This window comes from Antedon mediterranea, chromosome 6 (assembly GCF_964355755.1).
Source record: "Antedon mediterranea chromosome 6, ecAntMedi1.1, whole genome shotgun sequence".
In the NCBI taxonomy this organism is placed as follows: Eukaryota; Metazoa; Echinodermata; class Crinoidea; order Comatulida; family Antedonidae; genus Antedon; species Antedon mediterranea.
In genome coordinates, this window is record NC_092675.1 from 127,056 (window position 1) to 146,344 (window position 19,289).

Here is a 19,289-nt window from a genome sequence, read left to right on the forward strand (position 1 = left end):
TGCTTGTGCACTGTCTTTAATTACAGATTTCGGTATTCTCGGAAAAACAGAGACAGAAACAGTACCATGAGTATTACTAATATTGATGTATCAACAAGTAAACCACCTAATACAGACTATGAAGTGCCCGTCCCTGCAAACATTGAAGCTCCACGTGTGGCAGAGTCTAGAGAAAGTGTAAACTATGGCTATGAAGATCTGCACACATATTCATCATTAGAACCAGCATATACTGGTTTAAAACAGTCTTAGGACTAAAGATAATTAATATATCTCGCCAAGTTTGTATAATACATTTGAATTCAATACTGTTTAGATCATAGGAATTAGATAACGTAACATATTATTATCGTACCATTACAAGAAAATGTATTTAAAGTAAAGCTACTGCTAATTATAATTTTATATCAAGGTATACGGTCAGATAATTCCAAGTAATACAAAAAGTCAGCTTTTTATAGTTATTTAAACAAAAACCAAATAAAATAACTGTTGTCAACACATAAATCAAATATAGGTTAAATTGGAATGCTATACGAAACCACTGTAAAAATATTATTATTATTGATTATTATTATTATTATTATTATTTTAATATTATTATTATATAAGTAGTATCAGGATAATTTTTAATATCACATAATAGAAAATATTGTTATTAGTAGGTAAAATGTAAAAAATATTACCTTACCGAAACATTTTCGTTTTTAATTTTAGAGAACTATTTCTCGTGAAAAAAGAGGTTTTAGACGAAAGACAGACTTTATCGATATCCAAACTTATCCAATAATGATAGGTTTCATAATAATGAAGACTACTAATGCTAGGCCTATTTGTATTTTATGTCATGGTAAGAAGTATTAAAGATGATGATAGATGATGACAACAATGGAAATAATCAAACGGAATTAGGATTATGTTAAGGATAAACAAACATTATAAAACAACATAAAACAATATCCACTTGATATTGAATTCTTAAATCAGAAACCATGCCAAAATCACACTTGGCTGCACGTTCACAAATAAGATTGAATTTCAAATAATAGTAATAAATACTGTTAAAATATGCATTAGACAATCAAGCAATAAACAAGATATATTTCCTTAAAAAACCGCTTGACTTTTTGACGTAACAGTTTACATTATTGTTCTTTCTTCATTCGATGATGCTTTTTTGTTTTGATATTCTGTTTAATAATTTAGTATCAATCAGTAGTAAACATTTTGTGTAACGTAAGTATAGTAATAAATGAACAAAGTCCTAAAAGTCTTAGACCTACACTAAACTATAGTCTGTACATATTCCGGGAGAGGCGTTACTCTGAGAGAGAGGCCGTCTGACCAACATACCCCAACATTCCAGTAATAAACAAAAATTTCAAAACGACAAACTTTCTTTGGTAGTAATCGGTAAATAAACCTATTATCATACTATAATGCCCCATTCTCAAAATTATGTGTTCTAAATGCTTTCAAACTGCATGATTGATTTAAAAGACAGTTACACTTTCCTATTTGGTTTATTTTTAAAATCTATAATTTTTGTTTTTTACTTAATCAAACAATTCTTCATCTATACACACAATTTGCCACAAATATTTACCATAGTGGGAAGATTGTTTTGACAAAGATAAATTGACAGCCAAAACGAAAACATTGTTTACTGAACCGGTGTTACTAATCTCTGAATACAGACTCTCTTCTCCAAGACATATACCGAGATATACGTGCTTTGAGGTTTGCGCATGCCCAGTCCGAGTTCCAAATACCCATTTTTAAGCCGTATTAAACAGTAAGCTTCCATGTGATACAGTTTCCTACAGTAATGCTTCTGCCATCTTGAACATAACTGCCTAAAGAAATTCACTGTGTTTTTTTTTATTTTATAAAACGTGACAAATATTACGAAAGGCCAGTAGTAATTATCTGTAAAATTATATTTATGCACGATTATGCTCACGTTAATATCGTTTACATAATATCGCATATATTTTATTTTACCATTAATTTTGTATATAATTTTTCATTTTTTCTATTCATATTCTTATTTCACTACCCCAAACGCACTCTTTTTGTATACAGGTACTATCCTTACTTGAAACAACAATGCACAGGATACGTAATTCTTTTCTTTACTTAATTTACAACCCAACAATGTAAAAGACCAATAGGACCAATAAGACCAGAGAACATATAGTATTAGAACGGTACTAAAAATAACATCAAACAGTTGACAGATTTAATACAAAGAACGAACTTAGTAACAAAGAGCTATATAAACATATGAATCTACAAGGAAGTAGACTAGTGTAATATTTGCAATGTATTTAAATGGCGAAATAATATCCTGAGAATAAATTTATAGCAAGGGAATGCAGATTGTTAATTTAATATGTGGCAATTGGTTACTAGAGTTTTGCTTATATTCATCTGTAGGTTGATCCATAGTGTACACTGCCAAGGTATTGTGATTTGATTTTATTACATTGTTTTAGAAATAGAATACATGTTTTCCGTCCTCTTTATCTACCAGTCATGTAGGCTTATGATGAAATCAGTGTTCTAAATCTATTGAAATAAAATGATTACGTATGAATTACGTAGGTCATGGCTATCACTATCTTTTCGAAACATACCGTACTGTACATTAGTATTGTACTCAATGACATCAGAGTGAGTTTGATAAGGCCAATGTCATGCTCTTTTTGGAATGTAAAACTAATTAATATCATAATATTATAGTACCAAATTTTAAACCTCTTAAATAAATGAGGTTTTTTTCTTGTATTATTCAATAGATCCATGTAATCCAAATCCGTGTCCAGGTGGAGGATTGTGTAGGCTTATTTTGCCAGGTGGTGAAGTTATGTGTCAATGTCCTGACGGTTTTCATGCACTTATTGATAACTGCCAAGTCTTTAACTGTAAGTCTCCACTTAACTTTGATACTTACAGTACATTAAAATATGAAATTAAAAAAAAGAAGGTAATCCTGGTAACATCTTGAATTACACTATATTGAAATACATTTTAGGCTTATTAGTCAGTGAATTTCGGATTTTTAATTACTTTTTTATTTGAAACTCACATTAATAAACCGCTTTATCTATTAATAGTACATAAACATTGTATTGGTGTAACTTTCATTCCACCAAAAATAACATTTATTGATGACACTAATGATAACTGAAAATATAAGTATTGACGCAATGAATCTCTATATGATGTTATTTTAAGAATAATTCTGTACTTTATTTTGCAAGACCCCAGGAAAAATAAACCTAGTGTAAATTGTTCTAAATCCTGGTCAGAATCTATCCGTCACTCGTATATACCTCTTCATGGTTATACACATGTATGCTACTGTATACATTGTACATAGGTCTAGCCTAACTGTAGTTTTACAAACTCGTGTTTTATATCACTTTATCTCCAATTTCTAGTATCGTTTGTCATTTTGATCTACTTTTTCTTCTTTTCCGATAATTACTGAAAGAATGTTAAAACAATAGTACACGGGGGGGAGGCGGGATTTAGTTATTCGGTGGCAAGGTCAAGTTCACCTAAATTGGCAAAACATTAAATTAAATTCAAATTTATTTTCCAATACGTTAATAAAACATCACAATAATATTGTATATATATAACTTTTCTGGCTGTTTTACTTCTCGTTTTGATTTAGCTTTTCGCTTTTATTTTGTACCTCCATTGAGATCCAACCACTGATACCCACAACACCCCCACAACATTGTCATTTTTTCAGTAATTTGCCTTTGGATTTATATAACTCGGACCATATATATTATATATATATATATATATTAAGATCAAATAAGTTAAAACTGCCTCAATATAGATTTATTTTAACGACATGTTTCGGGCATAGCCCATCATCAGGTGAAAAGAATTGTAACAAAGGATAACATATATAAGTCACAAAATTACATAATAAAACAAATCAACCAATCAAAGATGTTAACAAACAAAAGGCATAGTTATAAAGGCACGCCTCCAAAAGCTATGGTGTACAAAGCAGGAATGGTTGCTTATAAAGCAGGAAATTTAAAACAAAGACAAAAGCTTCAAGTGTAAATAATTGTTAATATGTGAATGTCTCTGGCAAAATTAATGTTTAAAGGATCTAAATTGTACATTTATGCCGGTAGGGGCAAGAGTGCCAAGCTTTACAATTATTCTTTCTTCTATAATTCTACGAGATGTCTCAGAACCATTACATACTTTAACACCAGAAATAGTAATATCCGAAAGGGAATGCTCATTATTACAAAAATGGGTGGCTACAGGTAATCCGGGAGTCTTTAGTTTAATAGACCTTAAATGTTCTACAAACCTATCACCTAACCTGCGTTTAGTTTCACCAATATAAAGCATATTACATTTAGTACACGAAATACAATAAACTAGATTTCTAGTGGTGCACGTAATACGATCTGTGATCACATAATTACCAGAAGGTCCTACTATTTGGTTTGAACATGAAACGTAATTACATGTCGAACATCTATTTCTATTACATTTGAATGTTCCAATTGATTCATTACCTTTGTTTTGTAATTTAGATTTAACTAAAGTGTCTTTAATGCTTTGATCACGTCTGTAAGCTATCATGGGTGGTTCTTGAAAAATATCTTTTGTAGCGGATTTATCTTCAGTCAAAATTGAAAAGTTATCGCGAACAATGTTAATAACCTTCTTATTCATAGGATGATACGTGAGGACTAGAGGTATGCGGTCACAAGCATTTGTATTATGTGTAGGTTGCAATGTGTCCTCGTGCGTTAACTGGCAAACTTTTCTTAGAGATTTCACAGTAATGTCAGATGGATATTCGCGTGCATTGAAAAAATCGATCATCTCAGATGCTTTGATGTTAAAGTCATCATCATCGCTACATAAACGTCTAAATTACAAAACAAAGGTAATGAATCAATTGGAACATTCAAATGTAATAGAAATAGATGTTCGACATGTAATTACGTTTCATGTTCAAACCAAATAGTAGGACCTTCTGGTAATTATGTGATCACAGATCGTATTACGTGCACCACTAGAAATCTAGTTTATTGTATTTCGTGTACTAAATGTAATATGCTTTATATTGGTGAAACTAAACGCAGGTTAGGTGATAGGTTTGTAGAACATTTAAGGTCTATTAAACTAAAGACTCCCGGATTACCTGTAGCCACCCATTTTTGTAATAATGAGCATTCCCTTTCGGATATTACTATTTCTGGTGTTAAAGTATGTAATGGTTCTGAGACATCTCGTAGAATTATAGAAGAAAGAATAATTGTAAAGCTTGGCACTCTTGCCCCTACCGGCATAAATGTACAATTTAGATCCTTTAAACATTAATTTTGCCAGAGACATTCACATATTAACAATTATTTACACTTGAAGCTTTTGTCTTTGTTTTAAATTTCCTGCTTTATAAGCAACCATTCCTGCTTTGTACACCATAGCTTTTGGAGGCGTGCCTTTATAACTATGCCTTTTGTTTGTTAACATCTTTGATTGGTTGATTTGTTTTATTATGTAATTTTGTGACTTATATATGTTATCCTTTGTTACAATTCTTTTCACCTGATGATGGGCTATGCCCGAAACATGTCGTTAAAATAAATCTATATTGAGGCAGTTTTAACTTATTTGATCTTGATTTTTTTCTATATCCTGCCTATGCAGCTCCTTGATTTATATATATATATATTATATATATAATATATAATTAATTAAATTTCAGTATATCACCGGGCGGTTTAGAATTACTGTTCATTGCCTAATGTGTTTATATATATATATATATATATATATATATATATATATATATATATATATATATATATATATATATATAAAATAACAGCAGAAAACTTGGTTACTTCATTGTTTTAATCACTACAAATTTGTTTCGTACGACCAGCATGTAGCTGGCCGCACTCTTCAGGTGAAATATAAAACATAAGTGACACAGTTGTCTCATAGTGCTTAATAGAAGTGAGTCATCGGGAAGTCGTATACAATAGCCTATTGTTTTAGATAAACTGTTTGGATCTGCAATTTAGTAAGAATTTTTTCCTATGTCTACAAGTAGAGACTAACTCGTTCTTACGGTTCAGTGAGCATAGCTCTGGTTGACGTATAATAACATACTTTTCATATATACATAAATTACATCTTTTGTTAATATTTGAGTAAGGTTTGCATTTCTTTATAATTTTCCATTTAATTGAGTAATTTGTTTTAGAGTCTTTAAGTGTCCATATATATTTACTGAGTTCCGTTGCACTTCTTAATTTTTCGTTCCGGAATGAAGACGTATGGTTTCTGTATCTAGTTTTAAACTGGTTTTCAGTTAGTCCGACATATGTTTCTTCTTTTGATGAATCTTCTCTCTTTACTGTAGCTTGGTAAACTACACCTTTTGTTAGGCAGTTACCTGGGAGCGGGCATTCATTGGGATTGCGGCAGTTACATCCGCTTGTTTTCGCGTTGGTTTCAGTAGGCTTTTCTTTGGCTATCACATATTTGTTGTGTGCGTTAATTACTTTGTCTACGCTGGGCATGCAACTATAGCTTAGTTTCAAGGTATTTTTGTTAAATATTTTCCTGAGCTTGTTGCCGGCAGGAAAACAATCTTCTACTATAGCTAAAAACTTGTGGCCGATGTTGGTTGCTACGTTTTTGCTGAATGGTGGGTTAAACCAAATTATGTTTCTGGTGCGTGATTTTTTGGGCTTCTGCTGTTCAGCATTGAACTCAAGTTGATGATTGTATCCACTTTCTTTGAGGGCTTCCTGGTATAGGGGTGCGGATGCATGAAATGTATCTTTGTCTGATGAGATGTCAGAAAGGCGTCTATTTATAGCAAGTGGGATGTTTCGGATAATAGATGGAGGGTGGTTGCTATCATGGTGCACGTAGGTTGGTTTGTTATTAGGCTTAGTGAAAGGTTGGAAGATCCCTGTCCTTAGGTCGAACGTTACATCCAAATAATTGACTATTTTCTTGTTAGCTTCAATTGTTAGCTTGAGGTTGTTCTCCTGGAAAATTTTACAAATATCTTTCTTGATTAGCTCAATCGTTTTGGCTGATTCGCGAAACGCGGCTAGGCCATCGTCGCGGTATAGACCAATTTGGTTGCCATATTTGTTAGACAGTTGCGACAAAAGATATGTACCTACGATTTCACAGGTTTCAGCACCATCAAAGCTTCCCATTGTGACGTCAAACACAGGTTGGTTTTCAGTTCCTTTTTTGCACCATGTAGCGTTATCATGGAAAAGGAGTGACTTTTTCGCTTGGATAATAATATTTGTTTCTTCATCGGAGATTGCTTCAAACTTGGAGGCGAATTCAAGGGCTTTTTTAAGTAGGTCACTGGTTATTGACGGGTAGAAATCAACTATGTCGAAGCAAATAAACGAGTGCTTATCCTTGTTTTGAATGTTCTTATACCATTCGATAACAGAATTAGTGTTCTTCCATTGATTTAATCCTGTAGACGCTATTATTTTCTTATTTATTCTTTCAAGGATTTGTTTCTTACGATGCCAATTTCTGATTTCGATGGGTTGATCAATCTACATGTCGGGTTGTTCTCGAAGTTGGGTTTGTGGTCTTTTAGTGTTATAAAAGCTTCCTTCTCGGCTAAACGCTCGATTCTGCTTTCCAATTTTAGTTTTGCGGCGGTTTCATATTCATCTCTGGCTAATTTAGAAGTTGTGCTTTTGTTCGTCTTCTTATAAGATTTTGTAACATTGTTGTTGAGTAGATTGTTGTATACTGGGGTATCGACTCGATAAAAATTCGTTGTTTTGTCGGCGGGTATTATTAGCTTGTTGTCTTTTTTGATTTTGTTGACATCTTCTAGCAATTTATCTTGGAATTCGCTGTTGCAATTCTTGAATTGAACATTTCTGACAAGATTTAACATTTTTTTTTCAAATTCACAAAGCTCCACTACGGGTTTCGGAGATGTAGATGTTTTAAATCCATACGTTTCATTCTTTGTTGATGTTTGCGGTTGCGGGTTAAGGAAAAAATATGGCAACCAAATTGGTCTATACCGCGACGATGGCCTAGCCGCGTTTCGCGAATCAGCCAAAACGATTGAGCTAATCAAGAAAGATATTTGTAAAATTTTCCAGGAGAACAACCTCAAGCTAACAATTGAAGCTAACAAGAAAAGAGTCAATTATTTGGATGTAACGTTCGACCTAAGGACAGGGATCTTCCAACCTTTCACTAAGCCTAATAACAAACCAACCTACGTGCACCATGACAGCAACCATCCTCCATCTATTATCCGAAACATCCCACTTGCTATAAATAGACGCCTTTCTGACATCTCATCAGACAAAGATACATTTCATGCATCCGCACCCCTATACCAGGAAGCCCTCAAAGAAAGTGGATACAATCATCAACTTGAGTTCAATGCTGAACAGCAGAAGCCCAAAAAATCACGCACCAGAAACATAATTTGGTTTAACCCACCATTCAGCAAAAACGTAGCAACCAACATCGGCCACAAGTTTTTAGCTATAGTAGAAGATTGTTTTCCTGCCGGCAACAAGCTCAGGAAAATATTTAACAAAAATACCTTGAAACTAAGCTATAGTTGCATGCCCAGCGTAGACAAAGTAATTAACGCACACAACAAATATGTGATAGCCAAAGAAAAGCCTACTGAAACCAACGCGAAAACAAGCGGATGTAACTGCCGCAATCCCAATGAATGCCCGCTCCCAGGTAACTGCCTAACAAAAGGTGTAGTTTACCAAGCTACAGTAAAGAGAGAAGATTCATCAAAAGAAGAAACATATGGCGGACTAACTGAAAACCAGTTTAAAACTAGATACAGAAACCATACGTCTTCATTCCGGAACGAAAAATTAAGAAGTGCAACGGAACTCAGTAAATATATATGGACACTTAAAGACTCTAAAACAAATTACTCAATTAAATGGAAAATTATAAAGAAATGCAAACCTTACTCAAATATTAACAAAAGATGTAATTTATGTATATATGAAAAGTATGTTATTATACGTCAACCAGAGCTATGCTCACTGAACCGTAAGAACGAGTTAGTCTCTACTTGTAGACATAGGAAAAAATTCTTACTAAATTGCAGATCCAAACAGTTTATCTAAAACAATAGGCTATTGTATACGACTTCCCGATGACTCACTTCTATTAAGCACTATGAGACAACTGTGTCACTTATGTTTTATATTTCACCTGAAGAGTGCGGCCAGCTACATGCTGGTCGTACGAAACAAATTTGTAGTGATTAAAACAATGAAGTAACCAAGTTTTCTGCTGTTATTTTATTTATTTATGCTCTACCTTGGTATTGAGCACTCTATCCAAACGGTCTGAAAATTTCAACCTGAATATATATATATATATATATATATATATATAAAATAACAGCAGAAAACTTGGTTACTTCATTGTTTTAATATATATATATATATATTAATTAAAAATAATAATTAAGAATAAAAATACTGAAAGATGAGGGCGTATTAATTTGATCTCTGTTGCGCGTGCGTACAACTGAGGACTAGTGCTGTTCCGCCGTGCCACGCCGAGAATGTTAAAGAGTCGTTATCCAATCGAGTTCGAACAATACCATGAAAGCCCCAATGGTCTAATGGTTAGGACATCTGCATATCAAGCAGGCGGTCCGAGTTCGAGTCTCGGTTGGGGCGACTTTTTCTCATTCTCACAGATTTCCTCATCTTTATCGTTTCAAATTAATTAATTAAATTTCAGTATATCACCGGGCGGTTTAGAATTAATGTTCTTTGCCTCTTGTGTTTATATATAAAATAACAGCAGAAAACTTGGTTACTTCATTGTTTTAATATATATATATATATTAATTAATTTGAAACGATAAAGATGAGGATCTGTGAGAATGAGAAAAAGTCTTATTGAACTTATTGAAACATATGTCGGACTAACCGAAAACACATTTAAATGCAGATATAACGCACACAATAGTTCATTCCGTAATGTTAAATACAAAAACAGCACAACGCTTAGCCAGTACATCTGGAAGCTAAAAGATGATAACATAAAGTATAACATTAAATGGCGAATAATAAAGAAGTGTAAACCATATTCCAATGTTAACAAACGGTGTAATCTATGCTTACAAGAGAAGTATTATATTATATGCAAGCCTGAAACCAGCTCACTTAACCATAGGAACAAATTAGTCAGTGCATGTAGACATAGGAGAAAGTTTCTACTAAAGTATCAGTAATTTAGATAATAAGAATTTGGTTAACAATAGACTGTCCAGGAAATAGAGATGTGTTGTACTTGCTAATTAGCATACTATTGTTCACATAAACAGTTTGCCTTAAGACTTCATTATAGCTTTTTGTATTCACTTGTGACTATCATTCAGAGCCAAGCACCTGAAGATTGAGTTCATACTCATGAAACAGCCTGTAGTGCAATAAAATGTTCAGTTGGTAATTTACTAGCGTCTTTCATTTATTTATATTTGGCTCTACATTTTGTATCGAGCACTTTCGCTTTCATGGTCTGCGTTAAATTCACCACGATTTATATATATATATATATATATATATATATATATATATATATATATATATATATATATATATATATATATATATATATATATATATATATATATATATATATATTTATATTTATATATTTATATATATAAAAAAACACATTAGGCAATGAACATTTGCTGAATGATTTTTTTCATTTCATTTCATTTCATTTATTTCAATATCATTATCGCAGCCTTAGCTGAATTACAAAGATATTTACATTTGTTCAATATTAAAATTTGTAAAAAAGTATAAAACCAATGATAAAAAAATATAAAAAAGGAGGAAATTTACACAAGAAATACAATACAGGAACATTCAAAAAGTTTAGCTTAAAATATTAAAATAGAAAAAAAAAAAAAAAAAAAAGTTGTCAGTTGTTGAAATTAATTGCCGACTTTCCGAAGAAGAGAAAAAACTTCTTTCCCGAGGACTTAAATTCTGCCCAAAACCAAGGCAGGTCGGCGGACAACAACTATCTTTGGATATGGAGTCTTTCTCCAGAAGATTACGATTACGTGAACATTTTGCTGATTCAGACAGCAGCACCACGCAAAACGAAGGCAACGCTAACAAATTTAAACCAAAAAGTTCCTGGAATCCACCTAAAAATCGTTGTCCAGCTTTAGAAACATTCATTCAGGCTATTGAGGAGGATGTACAAAACTACGTCCCGAGTCCAGATAAACGTGACAATCTCTCAAAACAAGAGAGGCAGGCCATTGCCAAATTGCGTCAGCGTAATGATATTATCATTAAATCCGCTGATAAAGGTTCTGCCACTGTTGCCATGGACATCAAATTTATGAAGAGGAGTCCTTAAGACAGCTAAGCAATCCTCTTCATTATCGTAAACTTACAACGGATCCCACCCCGGAAATTGCGGATAAGGTGGCCAAATCTGTTTCTGTGATGGTAAAAAAAACACTCCATCGATCCTAAGATTGGACCTCATTTGGCACAGGTCAATCCAGTTCCAGGCAGATTTTATTTCCTACCTAAAATCCACAAAGCAGGCAATCCTGGTAGACCCATTATTTCGGGCAATGGCACTGCTACAGAGAAAATTTCTGAATATGTGGATGATTTACTAAGACCATATGTGACTGATCTCCCTTCATACATTCAGGACTCCACGGACTTTATCCGCAAAATTAACCAAATTCAAAATTTACCTAATAATTCTGTTCTGGCTACATTAGATGTTTCATCATTGTATACTAATATCCCTCACGAAGAAGGAGCCGACGCATGTATTTTAAATTACATACAAATTCCAGGCAAAACGCCTACTAAAGCTCATTTACGAGAACTGGTCATGTTGATTTTAACCAACAACAATTTTATTTTTGGAAATGACCATTACCTTCAAATTCATGGCACAGCGATGGGCACAAAAATGGCGCCATCTTTTGCAAATTTATTTATGGGACAATTTGAGGCCAATTTTCTGTCCCTCCAACCAAATAAACCACTTGTTTGGTTTAGATACATTGACGACATCTTCATGATCTGGACTCATGGTGAAGATAATTTGGAATTTTTTCTTCTCAATATTAATTCAGCCCACCCAACTATCAAATTTACAGCTACCAAATCCACTAGTAGCGTTGATTTTTTGGACACTATAGTGACCATAGAAAATGGTACACTCAAAACTGACCTATTCCGTAAACCCACGGATAAAAATATGTACCTGCTCCCTAGCAGTTGTCACCCCCGACACTGTACTAAAAACATACCGTACAGTCAAGCATTACGTATCAGACGTATCTGTTCTTCAGATTTAGATTTTTAGAATCGTACCGAAGAACTAACCGGACATCTCCGGAATAGAAATTACAAGAAGGAATACATCGAAACTGCTATAAAGAAAGCAAAAGATATTCCTCGATGTCAAACACTGACGTACAAACCACGTCAGCCAAAAAATTCGACCAGAGTGCCATTGGTCACAACCTACCACCCTAGGTTGCCTCCATTACGGGCTATTATTGAGAAACATATGCCCATTCTACAGTCCACAGAACGTCTCAGGACTGTTTTTCCGGAACCACCCATTATTGCATTTCGTAGACCTCCCAACCTTCGTGATATATTAGTCAGATCCAAATTTAAGAGTCAAATTAACTCTCATGACAGCCAAAATTTGGGCAGTCACCTTTGCGGCAAATCTTGCAAAACTTGTTCATTGGTTGATTCTACTGAAAAATTTGAGAGTAACCAAACTGGCCGCATTTTTCGGATAAGACAATCAATTAATTGTCTAACCAAAAACGTCATTTATCTCATATACTGTAATATTTGTGGCAAACAGTACGTCGGAGAAACAAAAAACACTCTCCGTATGAGAATGACACAACATAGATCAGCTATCAAAACATTAAAGCTTGATCAACCTGTAGCCGAACATTTTAATTCAGCTGGTCACTCGATTGCAAATTTCAGAGTTATTGCAATAGACCACGATGTCAAATGGAGCGACAAAATTCGCAAAGACAAAGAAAACCACTGGGAATTACTACTTAAAACCACAAAACCTTTCGGACTTAACATTAGGAACATACTCCCAGATCGGTAAAATTATTCCATTGACTACCAAAATTTAAGTTTCAATATTAACCACCATTTAAGCTGTTTTTTAGTCTCATTCCAAAATTGTTTATATCTCTACCAAGCTACCTTCTTTGTTTTCTACTCTTATTCAGACTCCACCCTGGCTCCCTTTGGCATATTTCTTTTATTCCTGTCCACCCAGACAGCACTTGCCAGCTTTATACTACTAGATGGTAGGTCGTGCCCACAGATGGTTCTCGAATACATAATAATTTCAGCGTTAAAAAACTGGCGAATTCAAATGTACGTACCGCAGGACAATAATACATGTCGTTTACAGCCTACAGGAACGAATAAATAGACACTGTGATTTATGTACTCAACTAAAATTAGCACCATGGGAATTACTTCCGAAAGAGAAACCAATTGTTTAAGTCAAATTTAAACAAACTTAATTTGTGTTTTGTATGTAACATTAGGGTTGAGGGATGGGGAAGAGGATGGGTGCAAAGAGGAACAATTTTTAAATATTATTCTTTATCCATTTAGTAACGAAATATTAATTGAACTTATTCAACCTTATGTTCCTAAGCGGTCTCTAAGATCTAGATCTGAGTCTCTTCTTGCCCATATATTTCATCCTTCCACTAAGTTTTATGGAAATCGTTCATTTTCTTCGGCATCCGTTTCTCTATGGAATGCGTTGCCTATTGAAATCCGTCAGGCTACTTCCACCAGTGTCTTCAAATCTCTCCTCAAAACCCACTTTTTAATTTGTAAATTTCTAAATTGTTCTGTCTTTGTAAAGCGCATTGGGGCTTTCAGCATAATGCGCTATATTAAGTACCAGTTATTATTATTATTATTGTTTTTATGTTTTACAAATAATATACCACTAAACACAGTAAAACATTGCGATGTAATACTTTGTTGAAACTATCACCGTCCTAGTCGATTGAAATAGTACAGTAGGCCTTACATGTAACGATACATCACTACGACGTGTATATGTTTATATAATGTAAAACCATTTGTGAAAACCACCTCTATTCGGGAAAATCATAAATTCGATTTAATCGTCAATAAATATTAAATTATCTAACTCAACTTAATTAGTAGGAGGCCTAATGGTTTTCAATTGTTTCTTAGAGCCAATTCATACTTAAGTTGGTTCCTACCCTACCCACCAAAGTTGTTCTGCGTTTAGGGCATGTGATGTACCGTAGGCCTATCCTCTACTGGTTTTACAACGCTACTCATGCCAGTGAGGGAAGGGTGATGATGTGGGTGGTTTAACTCCAATAATAAAGATTTATACATAATATACGGCGAGTGAAAACGCTAGCTCTTTATCCGTTAAAAAAAAATTATATCCAACCTCTGCAGCACAGATTGAAAAAAAAATGGATCGAATTTCTGTTATGAGTATACAGTACTTGCCTTTACGACGCCTGAGGGAATAGACACTTGTGGAACAGAGATTGGAATGTTCCATTCATCGCAAATCAATACATTTGTATAAACGTATATTAAATCTATCAAAATAGTATTTTTTAAAGAAAATCGGCCTGTCTTCAACATTATGATGCTGTACTCGAGCTGTTCAACCGGTTTTCAGCCATTAAAAACAATTATCGTAGGAGGAGATAGGAAAATGCGAAGCATCCTCGTATTATCGTCTGCGGGTATTTTTCAAGACGGACATCCATTAGACAGTGTATACCACGATCGAAAAACACCCCTATTTGGGGCAAATCTTTGAACCTAAATTCGTTTTAATCGTCAATAACTAATTATTGAACTCAATTTAATTAGTAAACAGGGTTACATCAGGCGGTTAAAATCAGTACCGAAAGTACGAACCAACTTTATATACCATCGAGTAAACATTCTAGAAATAACGCGCGATTTACCGAATGTTGCCCTTACGTAAATTTATATATAGATGACGTTATCCAAATTCCTTCACTTGCACTGATGAAGGGCTAGTGTTGCCCGAAAGCTCTGCTAACTTTTCTGGCTGTTTACTTTATCGTTTTGATTTAGCTTTTCGCTTTTTATTTTTGTATCTCCATTGAGATCCAGCCACTGATACCCACAGCATTGTCATTTTTTTCAGTAATTTGCCTTTGGATTTATATATATATATATATATAAATCATACTGTAAATTATAGAAACAGTGCTCATATTCGGAACATGATCTCATAATCGCATATGAGCACTGTTTCTATAATTTACAGTATGATTTATATATAATTTACACAGTGCTACGCAACATCATTGATATATATATATATATATATATAATAATATATAAATAAATAAAATAACAGCAGAAAACTTGGTTACTTCATTGTTTTAATCACTACAAATTTGTTTCGTACGACCAGCATGTAGCTGGCCGCACTCTTCAGGTGAAATATAAAACATAAGTGACACAGTTGTCTCAACTACCAACTGTGTCACTTATGTTTTATATTTCACCTGAAGAGTGCGGCCAGCTACATGCTGGTCGTACGAAACAAATTTGTAGTGATTAAAACAATGAAGTAACCAAGTTTTCTGCTGTTATTTTATTTATTTATGCTCTACCTTGGTATTGAGCACCAAACGGTCTGAAAATTTCAACCTGAATATATATATATATATATATATATATATATAGACACAACAGGCATAGAAATAAATTCCAAACCGCCCGGTGATACACTGAAAATTATTTAATTAATTTTTTGAAACGATAAAGATGAGGAAATCTGTGAGCATGAGAAAAAGTCGCCCCAACCGAGGCTCGAACTCGGACCATCTGCTTGATATGCAGTTGCCCTAACTATTAGACCACTGAGGCTTGCATGGTATTGTTCTTTAACTCGGTCGGATAACGACCCTTTAACATTCTCGGCGTGGTGTACGGTTGGAACACAACTAGTCCTCAGTTGTACGCACGCGCACCAGAGATCAAATTCATACGCCCTCATCTATAATATATATAAATCCAAAGGCAAATTACTGAAAAAAAAATTACAATGCTGTGGGTATCAGTGGCTGGATCTCAATGGAGATACAAAAATAAAAAGCGAAAAGCTAAATCAAAACATCGTGGTCTATTGCAATAACTCTGAAATTTGCAATCGAGTGACCAGCTGAATTAAAATGTTCGGCTACAGGTTGATCAAGCTTTATTGTTTTGATAGCTGATCTATGTTGTGTCATTCTCATACGGAGAGTGTTTTTTGTTTCTCCGACGTACTGTTTGCCACAAATATTACAGTATATGAGATAAATGACGTTTTTGGTTAGACAATTAATTGATTGTCTTATCCGAAAAATGCGGCCAGTTTGGTTACTCTCAAATTTTTCAGTAGAATCAACCAATGAACAAGTTTTGCAAGATTTGCCGCAAAGGTGACTGCCCAAATTTTGGCTGTCATGAGAGTTAGTTTCACTCTTTAATTTGGATCTGACTAATATATCACGAAGGTTGGGAGGTCTACGAAATGCAATAATGGGTGGTTCCGGAAAAACAGTCCTGAGACGTTCTGTGGACTGTAGAATGGGCATATGTTTCTCAATAATAGCCCGTAATAGAGGCAACCTAGGGTGGTAGGTTGTGACCAATGGCACTCTGGTGGATTTTTTTGGCTGACGTGGTTTGTACGTCAGTGTTTGACATCGAGGAATATCTTTTGCTTTCTTTATAGCAGTTTCGATGTATTCCTTCTTGTAATTTCTATTCCGGAGATGTCCGGTTAGTTCTTCGGTACGATTCTGAAAATCTAAATCTGAAGAACAGATACGTCTGATACGTAATGCTTGACTGTAAGGTATGTTTTTAGTACAGTGTCGGGGGTGACAACTGCTAGGGAGCAGGTACATATTTTTATCCGTGGGTTTACGGAATAGGTCAGTTTTGAGTGTACCATTTTCTATGGTCACTATAGTGTCCAAAAAATCAACGCTACTAGTGGATTTGGTAGCTGTAAATTTGATAGTTGGGTGGGCTGATTTAATATTGAGAAGAAAAGATTCAAAATTATCTTCACCATGGGTCCAGATCATGAAGATGTCGTCAATGTATCTAAACCAAACAAGTGGTTTATTTGGTTGGAGGGACAGAAAATTGGCCTCAAATTGTCCCATAGATAAATTTGCAAAAGATGGCGCCATTTTTGTGCCCATCGCTGTGCCATGATTTTGAAGGTAATGGTCATTTCCAAAAATAAAATTGTTGTTGGTTAAAATCAACATGACCAGTTCTCGTAAATGAGCTTTAGTAGGCGTTTTGCCTGGAATTTGTATGATATTTAAAATACATGCGTCGGCTCCTTCTTCGTGAGGGATATTAGTATACAATGATGAAACATCTAATGTAGCCAGAACAGAATTATTAGGTAAATTTTGAATTTGGTTAATTTTGCGGATAAAGTCCGTGGAGTCCTGAATGTATGAAGGGAGATCAGTCACATATGGTCTTAGTAAATCATCCACATATTCAGAAATTTTCTCTGTAGCAGTGCCATTGCCCGAAATAATGGGTCTACCAGGATTGCGTGCTTTGTGGATTTTAGGTAGGAAATAAAATATATATATATATATATATATATATATATATATATAAATCCAAAGACAAATTACTGAAAAAAATGACAATGCTGTGGGTATCAGTGCTGGATCTCAATGGAGATACAAAAATAAAAAGCGAAAAGCTAAATCAAAACGATAAAGTAAACAGCCAGAAAAGTTAGCAGAAAAGTTAGTTATATATATATATATAACATCCTCATCTTTATCGTTTCAAATTAATTAATTAAATTTCAGTATATCATCACCGGGCGGTTTAGAATTAGTGTTCTTTGCCTGATTTGTTTATATATATAACATTATATATATATGAATTAGATACAACACGGGCGTCTATTTCACGGTGTTTTACATTAAACGATCTTCAGATAGACTGAACAATACCGTATCTCGAGGTGTTATAAGGCTTTAGTCAGGTGGTATGTAAATTTTCTTGTTACGACGACATTTTGAAATCAGTTCAGACCTTTTGTTTAACAAATTTGTTTTGTTTGCATTTAGAATACATAGCTTTTCATCTATAGACAAAGACTACAACGCCCATAAGCGGCGTTCTTAGTGGAGGAATATTTAATTAGGCCTACTTTCCATTTAATTGTAAACATTACGTCATTATTTTTCAAAGACCATACGTACTTTGAGAGCTCGGATTCTTTACTGTACGTTTCTTTTTTGAAAGATTTCTTGTGATTGTTAAACCTAGTTTTAAACTGCCCACCCGTCATACCAATATATGTCTTAGTTTCGTTATTGGTTATGACGTCGGCGGAGTAGACAATTTCAGATGCGAGGCATGAACCATTTAGGGGGCATTTGGGTTTGTTGCGGTAATTGCACGCACTTTCTCGTTCTGTATGGGGGTTCAGTACATTGTGGTTATGCTTGTTAATTACATTTTTTACACATGGCATACAACTATAGCTTACTTTAACATTGTATATGTATATATATATAATTATATCATAAAGATACTCTTATAGAAAATACAATCAAAACATTCAATATAAGGAAATACATGAATTCAGAATAAAGTGTCAACGGAATTATAATAATTACTTCACCATACAAGATATATTTATTATCACTTTCGGAAAATACAAAAGTAAAATTATTTTTCCTGATGCTAAAATAAGTAAAACAATAGTTAATTTAACTGTTTAATCATTTCATAATGTTGTTTTTAACAATAGGCCTATTTTAAAGTCATTTTAAAAATTGTTTAAATCATTTTCTTGTAGTTTGTATAGATTACAACTATAGGCCTAGATTCTTATGTAATGCAATGCTACGATATTACAGCCAATGCATGTAAAGAAAATAATACTAACTGCGTTAAATTACAAACATTTCTTTATTATTTTTGTTGTTGTAGATTGCTTTGACAGTCCTTGTTTAAACCCAACCTGTAATTCATTCACAAAACCAGCTGGATACCGATGTGATTGTAATGGTGATGGTTACGATATCAACGCATGTGTGAATAGTAGAAGTAAGGTGGTCATATTGTTCATTACCA

General features: G+C 33.8%; 1 long non-coding RNA gene and 1 other non-coding gene across 2 annotated transcripts; both read left to right on the top strand.

The window, feature by feature from the left end:
* Window positions 1-2,396: 2,396 nt before the first annotated feature.
* LOC140052076 (uncharacterized) lies at window positions 2,397-19,262 on the top strand. The gene is made up of 3 exons (XR_011845577.1): window positions 2,397-2,465; window positions 2,802-2,927; window positions 19,146-19,262. It is a non-coding gene; the product is annotated as an uncharacterized lncRNA (long non-coding RNA).
* Window positions 9,675-9,746, top strand: Trnad-auc (transfer RNA aspartic acid (anticodon AUC)). Its single transcript has one exon. It is a non-coding gene; the product is annotated as a tRNA-Asp (tRNA).
* Window positions 19,263-19,289: the final 27 nt, after the last annotated feature.